Here is an 18,408-nt window from a genome sequence, read left to right on the forward strand (position 1 = left end):
ACCTTCTCTGTGCCTGGGAAGCAGAAGTGTTCACATTGCTTCGCAGAATCGCTTTTGTGCAGAAAACAGTAACACTTGTTCAGAAGGAAAGAAAGCACAGAGCCCCAGATTCTATGTTGTCCTGGAGAGCTTGCAGAGCACTGGGGAAAGGCAGGCAGAGAATTCCCTGCTAGCACCTTCTCTGTGCCTGGGAAGCAGAAGTGTTCACATTGCTTCGCAAGAATCGCTTTTGTGCAGAAAACACTTACACTTATTCAGAAGGAAAGAAAGCACAGAGCCCCAGATTTTATGTTGTCCTGGAGAACTTGCAGAGCACTGGGGAAAGGCAGGCAGAGAATTCCTTGCTAGCACCTTCTCTGTGCCTGGGAAGCAGAAGTGTTCACATTGCTTCACAAGAATTGCTTTTGTGCAGAAAACATTAACACTTGTTCAGAACGAAAGAAAGCACAGAGCCCCAGATTCTATGTTGTCCTGGAGAGCTTGCAGAGCACTGGGGAAAGGCAGGCAGAGAATTCCCTGCTAGCACCTTCTCTGTGCCTGGGAAGCAGAAGTGTTCACATTGCTTCGCAAAAATCGCTTTTGTGCAGAAAACAGTAACACTTGTTCAGAAGGAAAGAAAGCACAGAGCCCCAGATTTTATGTTGTCCTGGAGAGCTTGCAGAGCACTGGGGAAAGGCAGGCAGAGAATTCCCTGCTAGCACCTTCTCTGTGCCTGTTCACATTGCTTCGCAGAATCGCTTTTGTGCAGAAAACAGTAACACTTGTTCAGAAGGAAAGAAAGCACAGAGCCCCAGATTCTATGTTGTCCTGGAGAGCTTGCAGAGCACTGGGGACAGGCAGGCAGAGAATTCCCTGCTAGCGCCTTCTCTGTGCCTGGGAAGCAGAAGTGTTCACATTGCTTCGCAGAATCGCTTTTGTGCAGAAAACACTAACACTTGTTCAGAAGGAAAGAAAGCACAGAGCCCCAGATTCTATGTTGTCCTGGAGAGCTTGCAGAGCACTGGGGAAAGGCAGGCAGAGAATTCCCTGCTAGCACCTTCTCTGTGCCTGGGAAGCAGAAGTGTTCACATTGCTTCGCAGAATCGCTTTTGTGCAGAAAACACTAACACTTGTTCAGTAGGAAAGAAAGCACAGAGCCCCAGATTCTATGTTGTCCTGGAGAGCTTGCAGAGCACTGGGGATAGGCAGGCAGAGAATTCCCTGCTAGCACCTTCTCTGTGCCTGGGAAGCACAAGTGTTCACATTGCTTCGCAAGAATCGCTTTTGTGCAGAAAACAGTAACACTTGTTCAGAAGGAAAGAAAGCACAGAGCCCCAGATTCTATGTTGTCCTGGAGAGCTTGCAGAGCACTGGGGAAAGGCAGGCAGAGAATTCCCTGCTAGCACCTTCTCTGTGCCTGGGAAGCAGAAGTGTTCACATTGCTTCGCAAGAATCGCTTTTGTGCATAAAACAGTAACACTTGTTCAGAAGGAAAGAAAGCACAGAGCCCCAGATTCTATGTTGTCCTGGAGAGCTTGCAGAGCACTGGGGAAAGGCAGGCAGAGAATTCCCTGCTAGCACCTTCTCTGTGCCTGGGAAGCAGAAGTGTTCACATTGCTTCGCAAGAATCGCTATTGTGCAGAAAACACTTACACTTATTCAGGAGGAAAGAAAGCACAGAGCCCCAGATTTTATGTTGTCCTGGAGAACTTGCAGAGCACTGGGGAAAGGCAGGCAGAGAATTCCTTGCTAGCACCTTCTCTGTGCCTGGGAAGCAGAAGTGTTCACATTGCTTCACAAGAATTGCTTTTGTGCAGAAAACATTAACACTTGTTCAGAACGAAAGAAAGCACAGAGCCCCAGATTCTATGTTGTCCTGGAGAGCTTGCAGAGCACTGGGGAAAGGCAGGCAGAGAATTCCCTGCTAGCACCTTCTCTGTGCCTGGGAAGCAGAAGTGTTCACATTGCTTCGCAAAAATCGCTTTTGTGCAGAAAACAGTAACACTTGTTCAGAAGGAAAGAAATCACAGAGCCCCAGATTCTATGTTGTCCTGGAGAGCTTGCAGAGCACTGGGGAAAGGCAGGCAGAGAATTCCCTGCTAGCACCTTCTCTGTGCCTGTTCACATTGCTTCGCAGAATCGCTTTTGTGCAGAAAACAGTAACACTTGTTCAGAACGAAAGAAAGCACAGAGCCCCAGATTCTATGTTGTCCTGGAGAGCTTGCAGAGCACTGGGGAAAGGCAGGCAGAGAATTCCTTGCTAGCACCTTCTCTGTGCCTGGGAAGCAGAAGTGTTCATATTGCTTCGCAAGAATCGCTTTTGTGCAGAAAACACTAACACTTGTACAGAAGGAAAGAAAGCACAGAGCCCCAGATTCTATGTTGTCCTGGAGAGCTTGCAGAGCACTGGGGAAAGGCAGGCAGAGAATTCCCTGCTAGCACCTTCTCTGTGCCTGGGAAGCAGAAGTGTTCACATTGCTTCGCAAGAATCGCTTTTGTGCAGAAAACACTAACACTTGTTCAGAAGGAAAGAAAGCACAGAGCCCCAGATTCTATGTTGTCCTGGAGAGCTTGCAGAGCACTGGGGAAAGGCAGGCAGAGAATTCCCTGCTAGCACCTTCTCTGTGCCTGGGAAGCAGAAGTGTTCACATTGCTTCGCAAGAATCGCTTTTGTGCAGAAAACACTAAAACTTGTTCAGAAGGAAAGAAAGCACAGAGCCCCAGATTCTATGTTGTCCTGGAGAGCTTGCAGAGCACTGGGGAAAGGCAGGCAGAGAATTCCCTGCTAGCACCTTCTCTGTGCCTGGGAAGCAGAAGTGTTCACATTGCTTCGCAGAATCGCTTTTGTGCAGAAAACAGTAACACTTGTTCAGAAGGAAAGAAAGCACAGAGCCCCAGATTCTATGTTGTCCTGGAGAGCTTGCAGAGCACTGGGGAAAGGCAGGCAGAGAATTCCTTGCTAGCACCTTCTCTGTGCCTGTTCACATTGCTTCGCAGAATCGCTTTTGTGCAGAAAACTGTAACACTTGTTCAGAAGGAAAGAAAGCACAGAGCCCCAGATTCTATGTTGTCCTGGAGAGCTTGCAGAGCACTGGGGAAAGGCAGGCAGAGAATTCCCTGCTAGCACCTTCTCTGTGCCTGTTCACATTGCTTCGCAGAATCGCTTTTGTGCAGAAAACAGTAACACTTGTTCAGAACGAAAGAAAGCACAGAGCCCCAGATTCTATGTTGTCCTGGAGAGCTTGCAGAGCACTGGGGACAGGCAGGCAGAGAATTCCCTGCTAGCGCCTTCTCTGTGCCTGGGAAGCAGAAGTGTTCACATTGCTTCGCAGAATCGCTTTTGTGCAGAAAACACTAACACTTGTTCAGAAGGAAAGAAAGCACAGAGCCCCAGATTCTATGTTGTCCTGCAGAGCTTGCAGAGCACTGGGGAAAGGCAGGCAGAGAATTCCCTGCTAGCACCTTCTCTGTGCCTGGGAAGCAGAAGTGTTCACATTGCTTCGCAGAATCGCTTTTGTGCAGAAAACACTAACACTTGTTCAGTAGGAAAGAAAGCACAGAGCCCCAGATTCTATGTTGTCCTGGAGAGCTTGCAGAGCACTGGGGATAGGCAGGCAGAGAATTCCCTGCTAGCACCTTCTCTGTGCCTGGGAAGCAGAAGTGTTCACATTGCTTCGCAAGAATCGCTTTTGTGCAGAAAACAGTAACACTTGTTCAGAACGAAAGAAAGCACAGAGCCCCAGATTTTATGTTGTCCTGGAGAGCTTGCAGAGCACTGGGGAAAGGCAGGCAGAGAATTCCCTGCTAGCACCTTCTCTGTGCCTGTTCACATTGCTTCGCAAGAATCGCTTTTGTGCAGAAAACAGTAACACTTGTTCAGAAGGAAAGAAAGCACAGAGCCCCAGATTCTATGTTGTCCTGGAGAGCTTGCAGAGCACTGGGGAAAGGCAGGCAGAGAATTCCCTGCTAGCACCTTCTCTGTACCTGGGAAGCAGAAGTGTTCACATTGCTTCGCAAAAATCGCTTTTGTGCAGAAAACAGTAACACTTGTTCAGAAGGAAAGAAAGCACAGAGCCCCAGATTCTATGTTGTCCTGCAGAGCTTGCAGAGCACTGGGGAAAGGCAGGCAGAGAATTCCTTGCTAGCACCTTCTCTGTGCCTGGGAAGCAGAAGTGTTCACATTGCTTCGCAAGAATCGCTTTTGTGCAGAAAACAGTAACACTTGTACAGAAGGAAAGAAAGCACAGAGCCCCAGATTTTATGTTGTCCTGGAGAGCTTGCAGAGCACTGTGGAAAGCCAGGCAGAGAATTCCCTGATAGCACCTTCTCTGTGCCTGGGAAGCAGAAGTGTTCACATTGCTTCGCAAGAATCGCTTTTGTGCAGAAAACAGTAACACTTGTTCAGAAGGAAAGAAAGCACAGAGCCCCAGATTCTATGTTGTCCTGGAGAGCTTGCAGAGCACTGGGGAAAGGCAGGCAGAGAATTCCCTGCTAGCACCTTCTCTGTGCCTGGGAAGCAGAAGTGTTCACATTGCTTCGCAAAAATCGCTTTTGTGCAGAAAACAGTAACACTTGTTCAGAAGGAAAGAAAGCACAGAGCCCCAGATTCTATGTTGTCCTGGAGAGCTTGCAGAGCACTGGGGAAAGGCAGGCAGAGAATTCCCTGCTAGCACCTTCTCTGTGCCTGGGAAGCAGAAGTGTTCACATTGCTTCGCAGAATCGCTTTTGTGCAGAAAACAGTAACACTTGTTCAGAAGGAAAGAAAGCACAGAGCCCCAGATTCTATGTTGTCCTGGAGAGCTTGCAGAGCACTGGGGAAAGGCAGGCAGAGAATTCCCTGCTAGCACCTTCTCTGTGCCTGGGAAGCAGAAGTGTTCACATTGCTTCGCAAGAATCGCTTTTGTGCAGAAAACACTTACACTTATTCAGAAGGAAAGAAAGCACAGAGCCCCAGATTTTATGTTGTCCTGGAGAACTTGCAGAGCACTGGGGAAAGGCAGGCAGAGAATTCCTTGCTAGCACCTTCTCTGTGCCTGGGAAGCAGAAGTGTTCACATTGCTTCACAAGAATTGCTTTTGTGCAGAAAACATTAACACTTGTTCAGAACGAAAGAAAGCACAGAGCCCCAGATTCTATGTTGTCCTGGAGAGCTTGCAGAGCACTGGGGAAAGGCAGGCAGAGAATTCCCTGCTAGCACCTTCTCTGTGCCTGGGAAGCAGAAGTGTTCACATTGCTTCGCAAAAATCGCTTTTGTGCAGAAAACAGTAACACTTGTTCAGAAGGAAAGAAAGCACAGAGCCCCAGATTTTATGTTGTCCTGGAGAGCTTGCAGAGCACTGGGGAAAGGCAGGCAGAGAATTCCCTGCTAGCACCTTCTCTGTGCCTGTTCACATTGCTTCGCAGAATCGCTTTTGTGCAGAAAACAGTAACACTTGTTCAGAAGGAAAGAAAGCACAGAGCCCCAGATTCTATGTTGTCCTGGAGAGCTTGCAGAGCACTGGGGAAAGGCAGGCAGAGAATTCCTTGCTAGCACCTTCTCTGTGCCTGGGAAGCAGAAGTGTTCATATTGCTTCGCAAGAATCGCTTTTGTGCAGAAAACACTAACACTTGTACAGAAGGAAAGAAAGCACAGAGCCCCAGATTCTATGTTGTCCTGGAGAGCTTGCAGAGCACTGGGGAAAGGCAGGCAGAGAATTCCCTGCTAGCACCTTCTCTGTGCCTGGGAAGCAGAAGTGTTCACATTGCTTCGCAAGAATCGCTTTTGTGCAGAAAACACTAACACTTGTTCAGAAGGAAAGAAAGCACAGAGCCCCAGATTCTATGTTGTCCTGGAGAGCTTGCAGAGCACTGGGGAAAGGCAGGCAGAGAATTCCCTGCTAGCACCTTCTCTGTGCCTGGGAAGCAGAAGTGTTCACATTGCTTCGCAAGAATCGCTTTTGTGCAGAAAACACTAAAACTTGTTCAGAAGGAAAGAAAGCACAGAGCCCCAGATTCTATGTTGTCCTGGAGAGCTTGCAGAGCACTGGGGAAAGGCAGGCAGAGAATTCCCTGCTAGCACCTTCTCTGTGCCTGGGAAGCAGAAGTGTTCACATTGCTTCGCAGAATCGCTTTTGTGCAGAAAACAGTAACACTTGTTCAGAAGGAAAGAAAGCACAGAGCCCCAGATTCTATGTTGTCCTGGAGAGCTTGCAGAGCACTGGGGAAAGGCAGGCAGAGAATTCCTTGCTAGCACCTTCTCTGTGCCTGTTCACATTGCTTCGCAGAATCGCTTTTGTGCAGAAAACTGTAACACTTGTTCAGAAGGAAAGAAAGCACAGAGCCCCAGATTCTATGTTGTCCTGGAGAGCTTGCAGAGCACTGGGGAAAGGCAGGCAGAGAATTCCCTGCTAGCACCTTCTATGTGCCTGGGAAGCAGAAGTGTTCACATTGCTTCGCAGAATCGCTTTTGTGCAGAAAACAGTAACACTTGTTCAGAACAAAAGAAAGCACAGAGCCCCAGATTCTATGTTGTCCTGCAGAGCTTGCAGAGCACTGGGGAAAGGCAGGCAGAGAATTCCTTGCTAGCACCTTCTCTGTGCCTGGGAAGCAGAAGTGTTCACATTGCTTCGCAAGAATCGCTTTTGGGCAGAAAACATTAACACTTGTTCAGAACGAAAGAAAGCACAGAGCCCCAGATTCTATGTTGTCCTGGAGAGCTTGCAGAGCACTGGGGAAAGGCAGGCAGAGAATTCCCTGCTAGCACCTTCTCTGTGCCTGTGAAGCAGAAGTGTTCACATTGCTTCGCAAAAATCGCTTTTGTGCAGAAAACAGTAACACTTGTTCAGAACGAAAGAAAGCACAGAGCCCCAGATTCTATGTTGTCCTGCAGAGCTTGCAGAGCACTGGGGAAAGGCAGGCAGAGAATTCCCTGCTAGCACCTTCTCTGTGCCTGTTCACATTGCTTCGCAGAATCGCTTTTGTGCAGAAAACAGTAACACTTGTTCAGAACGAAAGAAAGCACAGAGCCCCAGATTCTATGCTGTCCTGGAGAGCTTGCAGAGCACTGGGGACAGGCAGGCAGAGAATTCCCTGCTAGCGCCTTCTCTGTGCCTGGGAAGCAGAAGTGTTCACATTGCTTCGCAGAATCGCTTTTGTGCAGAAAACAGTAACACTTGTTCAGAAGGAAAGAAAGCACAGAGCCCCAGATTCTATGTTGTCCTGGAGAGCTTGCAGAGCACTGGGGAAAGGCAGGCAGAGAATTCCCTGCTAGCACCTTCTCTGTGCCTGGGAAGCAGAAGTGTTCACATTGCTTCGCAGAATCGCTTTTGTGCAGAAAACACTAACACTTGTTCAGAACGAAAGAAAGCACAGAGCCCCAGATTCTATGTTGTCCTGCAGAGCTTGCAGAGCACTGGGGAAAGGCAGGCAGAGAATTCCTTGCTAGCACCTTCTCTGTGCCTGGGAAGCAGAAGTGTTCACATTGCTTCGCAAGAATCGCTTTTGTGCAGAAAACACTAACACTTGTTCAGAAGGAAAGAAAGCACAGAGCCCCAGATTCTATGTTGTCCTGGAGAGCTTGCAGAGCACTGGGGAAAGGCAGGCAGAGAATTCCCTGCTAGCACCTTCTCTGTGCCTGGGAAGCAGAAGTGTTCACATTGCTTCGCAGAATCGCTTTTGTGCAGAAAACACTAACACTTGTTCAGTAGGAAAGAAAGCACAGAGCCCCAGATTCTATGTTGTCCTGGAGAGCTTGCAGAGCACTGGGGATAGGCAGGCAGAGAATTCCCTGCTAGCACCTTCTCTGTGCCTGGGAAGCACAAGTGTTCACATTGCTTCGCAAGAATCGCTTTTGTGCAGAAAACAGTAACACTTGTTCAGAAGGAAAGAAAGCACAGAGCCCCAGATTCTATGTTGTCCTGGAGAGCTTGCAGAGCACTGGGGAAAGGCAGGCAGAGAATTCCCTGCTAGCACCTTCTCTGTGCCTGTGAAGCAGAAGTGTTCACATTGCTTCGCAAAAATCGCTTTTGTGCAGAAAACAGTAACACTTGTTCAGAAGGAAAGAAATCACAGAGCCCCAGATTCTATGTTGTCCTGGAGAGCTTGCAGAGCACTGGGGAAAGGCAGGCAGAGAATTCCCTGCTAGCACCTTCTCTGTGCCTGTTCACATTGCTTCGCAAGAATCGCTTTTGTGCAGAAAACAGTAACACTTGTTCAGAAGGAAAGAAATCACAGAGCCCCAGATTCTATGTTGTCCTGGAGAGCTTGCAGAGCACTGGGGAAAGGCAGGCAGAGAATTCCCTGCTAGCACCTTCTCTGTGCCTGTTCACATTGCTTCGCAAGAATCGCTTTTGTGCAGAAAACAGTAACACTTGTTCAGAAGGAAAGAAAGCACAGAGCCCCAGATTCTATGTTGTCCTGGAGAGCTTGCAGAGCACTGGGGAAAGGCAGGCAGAGAATTCCCTGCGAGCACCTTCTCTGTACCTGGGAAGCAGAAGTGTTCACATTGCTTCGCAAAAATCGCTTTTGTGCAGAAAACAGTAACACTTGTTCAGAAGGAAAGAAAGCACAGAGCCCCAGATTCTATGTTGTCCTGGAGAGCTTGCAGAGCACTGGGGAAAGGCAGGCAGAGAATTCCCTGCTAGCACCTTCTCTGTGCCTGGGAAGCAGAAGTGTTCACATTGCTTCGCAAAAATCGGTTTTGTGCAGAAAACAGTAACACTTGTTCAGAAGGAAAGAAAGCACAGAGCCCCAGATTCTATGTTGTCCTGGAGAGCTTGCAGAGCACTGGGGAAAGGCAGGCAGAGAATTCCCTGCTATCACCTTCTCTGTGCCTGGGAAGCAGAAGTGTTCACATTGCTTCGCAAGAATCTCTATTGTGCAGAAAACACTTACACTTATTCAGAAGGAAAGAAAGCACAGAGCCCCAGATTTTATGTTGTCCTGGAGAACTTGCAGAGCACTGGGGAAAGGCAGGCAGAGAATTCCTTGCTAGCACCTTCTCTGTGCCTGGGAAGCAGAAGTGTTCACATTGCTTCACAAGAATTGCTTTTGTGCAGAAAACATTAACACTTGTTCAGAACGAAAGAAAGCACAGAGCCCCAGATTCTATGTTGTCCTGGAGAGCTTGCAGAGCACTGGGGAAAGGCAGGCAGAGAATTCCCTGCTAGCACCTTCTCTGTGCCTGGGAAGCAGAAGTGTTCACATTGCTTCGCAAAAATCGCTTTTGTGCAGAAAACAGTAACACTTGTTCAGAAGGAAAGAAAGCACAGAGCCCCAGATTTTATGTTGTCCTGGAGAGCTTGCAGAGCACTGGGGAAAGGCAGGCAGAGAATTCCCTGCTAGCACCTTCTCTGTGCCTGTTCACATTGCTTCGCAGAATCGCTTTTGTGCAGAAAACAGTAACACTTGTTCAGAACGAAAGAAAGCACAGAGCCCCAGATTCTATGTTGTCCTGGAGAGCTTGCAGAGCACTGGGGAAAGGCAGGCAGAGAATTCCTTGCTAGCACCTTCTCTGTGCCTGGGAAGCAGAAGTGTTCATATTGCTTCGCAAGAATCGCTTTTGTGCAGAAAACACTAACACTTGTACAGAAGGAAAGAAAGCACAGAGCCCCAGATTCTATGTTGTCCTGGAGAGCTTGCAGAGCACTGGGGAAAGGCAGGCAGAGAATTCCCTGCTAGCACCTTCTCTGTGCCTGGGAAGCAGAAGTGTTCACATTGCTTCGCAAGAATCGCTTTTGTGCAGAAAACACTAACACTTGTTCAGAAGGAAAGAAAGCACAGAGCCCCAGATTCTATGTTGTCCTGGAGAGCTTGCAGAGCACTGGGGAAAGGCAGGCAGAGAATTCCCTGCTAGCACCTTCTCTGTGCCTGGGAAGCAGAAGTGTTCACATTGCTTCGCAAGAATCGCTTTTGTGCAGAAAACACTAAAACTTGTTCAGAAGGAAAGAAAGCACAGAGCCCCAGATTCTATGTTGTCCTGGAGAGCTTGCAGAGCACTGGGGAAAGGCAGGCAGAGAATTCCCTGCTAGCACCTTCTCTGTGCCTGGGAAGCAGAAGTGTTCACATTGCTTCGCAGAATCGCTTTTGTGCAGAAAACAGTAACACTTGTTCAGAAGGAAAGAAAGCACAGAGCCCCAGATTCTATGTTGTCCTGGAGAGCTTGCAGAGCACTGGGGAAAGGCAGGCAGAGAATTCCTTGCTAGCACCTTCTCTGTGCCTGTTCACATTGCTTCGCAGAATCGCTTTTGTGCAGAAAACTGTAACACTTGTTCAGAAGGAAAGAAAGCACAGAGCCCCAGATTCTATGTTGTCCTGGAGAGCTTGCAGAGCACTGGGGAAAGGCAGGCAGAGAATTCCCTGCTAGCACCTTCTCTGTGCCTGGGAAGCAGAAGTGTTCACATTGCTTCGCAGAATCGCTTTTGTGCAGAAAACAGTAACACTTGTTCAGAACAAAAGAAAGCACAGAGCCCCAGATTCTATGTTGTCCTGCAGAGCTTGCAGAGCACTGGGGAAAGGCAGGCAGAGAATTCCTTGCTAGCACCTTCTCTGTGCCTGGGAAGCAGAAGTGTTCACATTGCTTCGCAAGAATCGCTTTTGGGCAGAAAACATTAACACTTGTTCAGAACGAAAGAAAGCACAGAGCCCCAGATTCTATGTTGTCCTGGAGAGCTTGCAGAGCACTGGGGAAAGGCAGGCAGAGAATTCCCTGCTAGCACCTTCTCTGTGCCTGGGAAGCAGAAGTGTTCACATTGCTTCGCAAAAATCGCTTTTGTGCAGAAAACAGTAACACTTGTTCAGAAGGAAAGAAAGCACAGAGCCCCAGATTTTATGTTGTCCTGGAGAGCTTGCAGAGCACTGGGGAAAGGCAGGCAGAGAATTCCCTGCTAGCACCTTCTCTGTGCCTGTTCACATTGCTTCGCAGAATCGCTTTTGTGCAGAAAACAGTAACACTTGTTCAGAACGAAAGAAAGCACAGAGCCCCAGATTCTATGTTGTCCTGGAGAGCTTGCAGAGCACTGGGGACAGGCAGGCAGAGAATTCCCTGCTAGCGCCTTCTCTGTGCCTGGGAAGCAGAAGTGTTCACATTGCTTCGCAGAATCGCTTTTGTGCAGAAAACACTAACACTTGTTCAGAAGGAAAGAAAGCACAGAGCCCCAGATTCTATGTTGTCCTGGAGAGCTTGCAGAGCACTGGGGACAGGCAGGCAGAGAATTCCCTGCTAGCACCTTCTCTGTGCCTGGGAAGCAGAAGTGTTCACATTGCTTCGCAGAATCGCTTTTGTGCAGAAAACAGTAACACTTGTTCAGAACGAAAGAAAGCACAGAGCCCCAGATTCTATGTTGTCCTGGAGAGCTTGCAGAGCACTGGGGAAAGGCAGGCAGAGAATTCCCTGCTAGCACCTTCTCTGTGCCTGGGAAGCACAAGTGTTCACATTGCTTCGCAAGAATCGCTTTTGTGCAGAAAACACTAACACTTGTACAGAAGGAAAGAAAGCACAGAGCCCCAGATTCTATGTTGTCCTGGAGAGCTTGCAGAGCACTGGGGAAAGGCAGGCAGAGAATTCCCTGCTAGCACCTTCTCTGTGCCTGTGAAGCAGAAGTGTTCACATTGCTTCGCAAAAATCGCTTTTGTGCAGAAAACAGTAACACTTGTTCAGAAGGAAAGAAATCACAGAGCCCCAGATTCTATGTTGTCCTGGAGAGCTTGCAGAGCACTGGGGAAAGGCAGGCAGAGAATTCCCTGCTAGCACCTTCTCTGTGCCTGTTCACATTGCTTCGCAAGAATCGCTTTTGTGCAGAAAACAGTAACACTTGTTCAGAAGGAAAGAAATCACAGAGCCCCAGATTCTATGTTGTCCTGGAGAGCTTGCAGAGCACTGGGGAAAGGCAGGCAGAGAATTCCCTGCTAGCACCTTCTCTGTGCCTGGGAAGCAGAAGTGTTCACATTGCTTCGCAGAATCGCTTTTGTGCAGAAAACAGTAACACTTGTTCAGAAGGAAAGAAAGCACAGAGCCCCAGATTCTATGTTGTCCTGGAGAGCTTGCAGAGCACTGGGGAAAGGCAGGCAGAGAATTCCCTGCTAGCACCTTCTCTGTGCCTGGGAAGCAGAAGTGTTCACATTGCTTCGCAAGAATCGCTATTGTGCAGAAAACACTTACACTTATTCAGAAGGAAAGAAAGCACAGAGCCCCAGATTTTATGTTGTCCTGGAGAACTTGCAGAGCACTGGGGAAAGGCAGGCAGAGAATTCCTTGCTAGCACCTTCTCTGTGCCTGGGAAGCAGAAGTGTTCACATTGCTTCACAAGAATTGCTTTTGTGCAGAAAACAGTAACACTTGTTCAGAAGGAAAGAAAGCACAGAGCCCCAGATTCTATGTTGTCCTGCAGAGCTTGCAGAGCACTGGGGAAAGGCAGGCAGAGAATTCCCTGCTAGCACCTTCTCTGTGCCTGTTCACATTGCTTCGCAGAATCGCTTTTGTGCAGAAAACAGTAACACTTGTTCAGAACGAAAGAAAGCACAGAGCCCCAGATTCTATGTTGTCCTGGAGAGCTTGCAGAGCACTGGGGAAAGGCAGGCAGAGAATTCCTTGCTAGCACCTTCTCTGTGCCTGGGAAGCAGAAGTGTTCATATTGCTTCGCAAGAATCGCTTTTGTGCAGAAAACACTAACACTTGTACAGAAGGAAAGAAAGCACAGAGCCCCAGATTCTATGTTGTCCTGGAGAGCTTGCAGAGCACTGGGGAAAGGCAGGCAGAGAATTCCCTGCTAGCACCTTCTCTGTGCCTGGGAAGCAGAAGTGTTCACATTGCTTCGCAAGAATCGCTTTTGTGCAGAAAACAGTAACACTTGTTCAGAAGGAAAGAAAGCACAGAGCCCCAGATTCTATGTTGTCCTGGAGAGCTTGCAGAGCACTGGGGAAAGGCAGGCAGAGAATTCCCTGCTAGCACCTTCTCTGTGCCTGGGAAGCAGAAGTGTTCACATTGCTTCGCAGAATCGCTTTTGTGCAGAAAACACTAACACTTGTTCAGAACGAAAGAAAGCACAGAGCCCCAGATTCTATGTTGTCCTGGAGAGCTTGCAGAGCACTGGGGAAAGGCAGGCAGAGAATTCCTTGCTAGCACCTTCTCTGTGCCTGTTCACATTGCTTCGCAGAATCGCTTTTGTGCAGAAAACTGTAACACTTGTTCAGAAGGAAAGAAAGCACAGAGCCCCAGATTCTATGTTGTCCTGGAGAGCTTGCAGAGCACTGGGGAAAGGCAGGCAGAGAATTCCCTGCTAGCACCTTCTCTGTGCCTGGGAAGCAGAAGTGTTCACATTGCTTCGCAGAATCGCTTTTGTGCAGAAAACAGTAACACTTGTTCAGAACAAAAGAAAGCACAGAGCCCCAGATTCTATGTTGTCCTGCAGAGCTTGCAGAGCACTGGGGAAAGGCAGGCAGAGAATTCCTTGCTAGCACCTTCTCTGTGCCTGGGAAGCAGAAGTGTTCACATTGCTTCGCAAGAATCGCTTTTGGGCAGAAAACATTAACACTTGTTCAGAACGAAAGAAAGCACAGAGCCCCAGATTCTATGTTGTCCTGGAGAGCTTGCAGAGCACTGGGGAAAGGCAGGCAGAGAATTCCCTGCTAGCACCTTCTCTGTGCCTGGGAAGCAGAAGTGTTCACATTGCTTCGCAAAAATCGCTTTTGTGCAGAAAACAGTAACACTTGTTCAGAAGGAAAGAAAGCACAGAGCCCCAGATTTTATGTTGTCCTGGAGAGCTTGCAGAGCACTGGGGAAAGGCAGGCAGAGAATTCCCTGCTAGCACCTTCTCTGTGCCTGTTCACATTGCTTCGCAGAATCGCTTTTTTTACAGAAAACAGTAACACTTGTTCAGAACGAAAGAAAGCACAGAGCCCCAGATTCTATGTTGTCCTGGAGAGCTTGCAGAGCACTGGGGACAGGCAGGCAGAGAATTCCCTGCTAGCGCCTTCTCTGTGCCTGGGAAGCAGAAGTGTTCACATTGCTTCGCAGAATCGCTTTTGTGCAGAAAACACTAACACTTGTTCAGAAGGAAAGAAAGCACAGAGCCCCAGATTCTATGTTGTCCTGGAGAGCTTGCAGAGCACTGGGGAAAGGCAGGCAGAGAATTCCCTGCTAGCACCTTCTCTGTGCCTGGGAAGCAGAAGTGTTCACATTGCTTCGCAGAATCGCTTTTGTGCAGAAAACAGTAACACTTGTTCAGAACGAAAGAAAGCACAGAGCCCCAGATTCTATGTTGTCCTGCAGAGCTTGCAGAGCACTGGGGAAAGGCAGGCAGAGAATTCCCTGCTAGCACCTTCTCTGTGCCTGGGAAGCACAAGTGTTCACATTGCTTCGCAAGAATCGCTTTTGTGCAGAAAACACTAACACTTGTACAGAAGGAAAGAAAGCACAGAGCCCCAGATTCTATGTTGTCCTGGAGAGCTTGCAGAGCACTGGGGAAAGGCAGGCAGAGAATTCCCTGCTAGCACCTTCTCTGTGCCTGTGAAGCAGAAGTGTTCACATTGCTTCGCAAAAATCGCTTTTGTGCAGAAAACAGTAACACTTGTTCAGAAGGAAAGAAATCACAGAGCCCCAGATTCTATGTTGTCCTGGAGAGCTTGCAGAGCACTGGGGAAAGGCAGGCAGAGAATTCCCTGCTAGCACCTTCTCTGTGCCTGTTCACATTGCTTCGCAAGAATCGCTTTTGTGCAGAAAACAGTAACACTTGTTCAGAAGGAAAGAAATCACAGAGCCCCAGATTCTATGTTGTCCTGGAGAGCTTGCAGAGCACTGGGGAAAGGCAGGCAGAGAATTCCCTGCTAGCACCTTCTCTGTGCCTGTTCACATTGCTTCGCAAGAATCGCTTTTGTGCAGAAAACAGTAACACTTGTTCAGAAGGAAAGAAAGCACAGAGCCCCAGATTCTATGTTGTCCTGGAGAGCTTGCAGAGCACTGGGGAAAGGCAGGCAGAGAATTCCCTGCTAGCACCTTCTCTGTGCCTGTGAAGCAGAAGTGTTCACATTGCTTCGCAAAAATCGCTTTTGTGCAGAAAACAGTAACACTTGTTCAGAAGGAAAGAAATCACAGAGCCCCAGATTCTATGTTGTCCTGGAGAGCTTGCAGAGCACTGGGGAAAGGCAGGCAGAGAATTCCCTGCTAGCACCTTCTCTGTGCCTGTTCACATTGCTTCGCAAGAATCGCTTTTGTGCAGAAAACAGTAACACTTGTTCAGAAGGAAAGAAAGCACAGAGCCCCAGATTCTATGTTGTCCTGGAGAGCTTGCAGAGCACTGGGGAAAGGCAGGCAGAGAATTCCCTGCTAGCACCTTCTCTGTGCCTGGGAAGCAGAAGTGTTCACATTGCTTCGCAGAATCGCTTTTGTGCAGAAAACACTAACACTTGTTCAGAAGGAGAGAAAGCACAGAGCCCCAGATTCTATGTTGTCCTGGAGAGCTTGCAGAGCACTGGGGAAAGGCAGGCAGAGAATTCCCTGCTAGCACCTTCTCTGTGCCTGGGAAGCAGAAGTGTTCACATTGCTTCGCAGAATCGCTTTTGTGCAGAAAACAGTAACACTTGTTCAGAAGGAAAGAAAGCACAGAGCCCCAGATTCTATGTTGTCCTGCAGAGCTTGCAGAGCACTGGGGAAAGGCAGGCAGAGAATTCCCTGCTAGCACCTTCTCTGTGCCTGGGAAGCAGAAGTGTTCACATTGCTTCGCAGAATCGCTTTTGTGCAGAAAACACTTACACTTATTCAGAAGGAAAGAAAGCACAGAGCCCCAGATTTTATGTTGTCCTGGAGAACTTGCAGAGCACTGGGGAAAGGCAGGCAGAGAATTCCTTGCTAGCACCTTCTCTGTGCCTGGGAAGCAGAAGTGTTCACATTGCTTCACAAGAATTGCTTTTGTGCAGAAAACATTAACACTTGTTCAGAACGAAAGAAAGCACAGAGCCCCAGATTCTATGTTGTCCTGGAGAGCTTGCAGAGCACTGGGGAAAGGCAGGCAGAGAATTCCCTGCTAGCACCTTCTCTGTGCCTGTGAAGCAGAAGTGTTCACATTGCTTCGCAAAAATCGCTTTTGTGCAGAAAACAGTAACACTTGTTCAGAAGGAAAGAAATCACAGAGCCCCAGATTCTATGTTGTCCTGGAGAGCTTGCAGAGCACTGGGGAAAGGCAGGCAGAGAATTCCCTGCTAGCACCTTCTCTGTGCCTGTTCACATTGCTTCGCAAGAATCGCTTTTGTGCAGAAAACAGTAACACTTGTTCAGAAGGAAAGAAATCACAGAGCCCCAGATTCTATGTTGTCCTGGAGAGCTTGCAGAGCACTGGGGAAAGGCAGGCAGAGAATTCCCTGCTAGCACCTTCTCTGTGCCTGGGAAGCAGAAGTGTTCACATTGCTTCGCAGAATCGCTTTTGTGCAGAAAACAGTAACACTTGTTCAGAAGGAAAGAAAGCACAGAGCCCCAGATTCTATGTTGTCCTGGAGAGCTTGCAGAGCACTGGGGAAAGGCAGGCAGAGAATTCCCTGCTAGCACCTTCTCTGTGCCTGGGAAGCAGAAGTGTTCACATTGCTTCGCAAGAATCGCTATTGTGCAGAAAACACTTACACTTATTCAGAAGGAAAGAAAGCACAGAGCCCCAGATTTTATGTTGTCCTGGAGAACTTGCAGAGCACTGGGGAAAGGCAGGCAGAGAATTCCTTGCTAGCACCTTCTCTGTGCCTGGGAAGCAGAAGTGTTCACATTGCTTCACAAGAATTGCTTTTGTGCAGAAAACAGTAACACTTGTTCAGAAGGAAAGAAAGCACAGAGCCCCAGATTCTATGTTGTCCTGCAGAGCTTGCAGAGCACTGGGGAAAGGCAGGCAGAGAATTCCCTGCTAGCACCTTCTCTGTGCCTGTTCACATTGCTTCGCAGAATCGCTTTTGTGCAGAAAACAGTAACACTTGTTCAGAACGAAAGAAAGCACAGAGCCCCAGATTCTATGTTGTCCTGGAGAGCTTGCAGAGCACTGGGGAAAGGCAGGCAGAGAATTCCTTGCTAGCACCTTCTCTGTGCCTGGGAAGCAGAAGTGTTCATATTGCTTCGCAAGAATCGCTTTTGTGCAGAAAACACTAACACTTGTACAGAAGGAAAGAAAGCACAGAGCCCCAGATTCTATGTTGTCCTGGAGAGCTTGCAGAGCACTGGGGAAAGGCAGGCAGAGAATTCCCTGCTAGCACCTTCTCTGTGCCTGGGAAGCAGAAGTGTTCACATTGCTTCGCAAGAATCGCTTTTGTGCAGAAAACAGTAACACTTGTTCAGAAGGAAAGAAAGCACAGAGCCCCAGATTCTATGTTGTCCTGGAGAGCTTGCAGAGCACTGGGGAAAGGCAGGCAGAGAATTCCCTGCTAGCACCTTCTCTGTGCCTGGGAAGCAGAAGTGTTCACATTGCTTCGCAGAATCGCTTTTGTGCAGAAAACACTAACACTTGTTCAGAACGAAAGAAAGCACAGAGCCCCAGATTCTATGTTGTCCTGGAGAGCTTGCAGAGCACTGGGGAAAGGCAGGCAGAGAATTCCTTGCTAGCACCTTCTCTGTGCCTGTTCACATTGCTTCGCAGAATCGCTTTTGTGCAGAAAACTGTAACACTTGTTCAGAAGGAAAGAAAGCACAGAGCCCCAGATTCTATGTTGTCCTGGAGAGCTTGCAGAGCACTGGGGAAAGGCAGGCAGAGAATTCCCTGCTAGCACCTTCTCTGTGCCTGGGAAGCAGAAGTGTTCACATTGCTTCGCAGAATCGCTTTTGTGCAGAAAACAGTAACACTTGTTCAGAACGAAAGAAAGCACAGAGCCCCAGATTCTATGTTGTCCTGGAGAGCTTGCAGAGCACTGGGGAAAGGCAGGCAGAGAATTCCCTGCTAGCACCTTCTCTGTGCCTGGGAAGCAGAAGTGTTCACATTGCTTCGCAAAAATCGCTTTTGTGCAGAAAACAGTAACACTTGTTCAGAAGGAAAGAAAGCACAGAGCCCCAGATTTTATGTTGTCCTGGAGAGCTTGCAGAGCACTGGGGAAAGGCAGGCAGAGAATTCCCTGCTAGCACCTTCTCTGTGCCTGTTCACATTGCTTCGCAGAATCGCTTTTGTGCAGAAAACAGTAACACTTGTTCAGAACGAAAGAAAGCACAGAGCCCCAGATTCTATGTTGTCCTGGAGAGCTTGCAGAGCACTGGGGACAGGCAGGCAGAGAATTCCCTGCTAGCGCCTTCTCTGTGCCTGGGAAGCAGAAGTGTTCACATTGCTTCGCAGAATCGCTTTTGTGCAGAAAACACTAACACTTGTTCAGAAGGAAAGAAAGCACAGAGCCCCAGATTCTATGTTGTCCTGGAGAGCTTGCAGAGCACTGGGGAAAGGCAGGCAGAGAATTCCCTGCTAGCACCTTCTCTGTGCCTGGGAAGCAGAAGTGTTCACATTG

Source organism: Strix aluco, chromosome 20, assembly GCF_031877795.1.
Source record: "Strix aluco isolate bStrAlu1 chromosome 20, bStrAlu1.hap1, whole genome shotgun sequence".
NCBI lineage: Eukaryota > Metazoa > Chordata > Aves > Strigiformes > Strigidae > Strix > Strix aluco.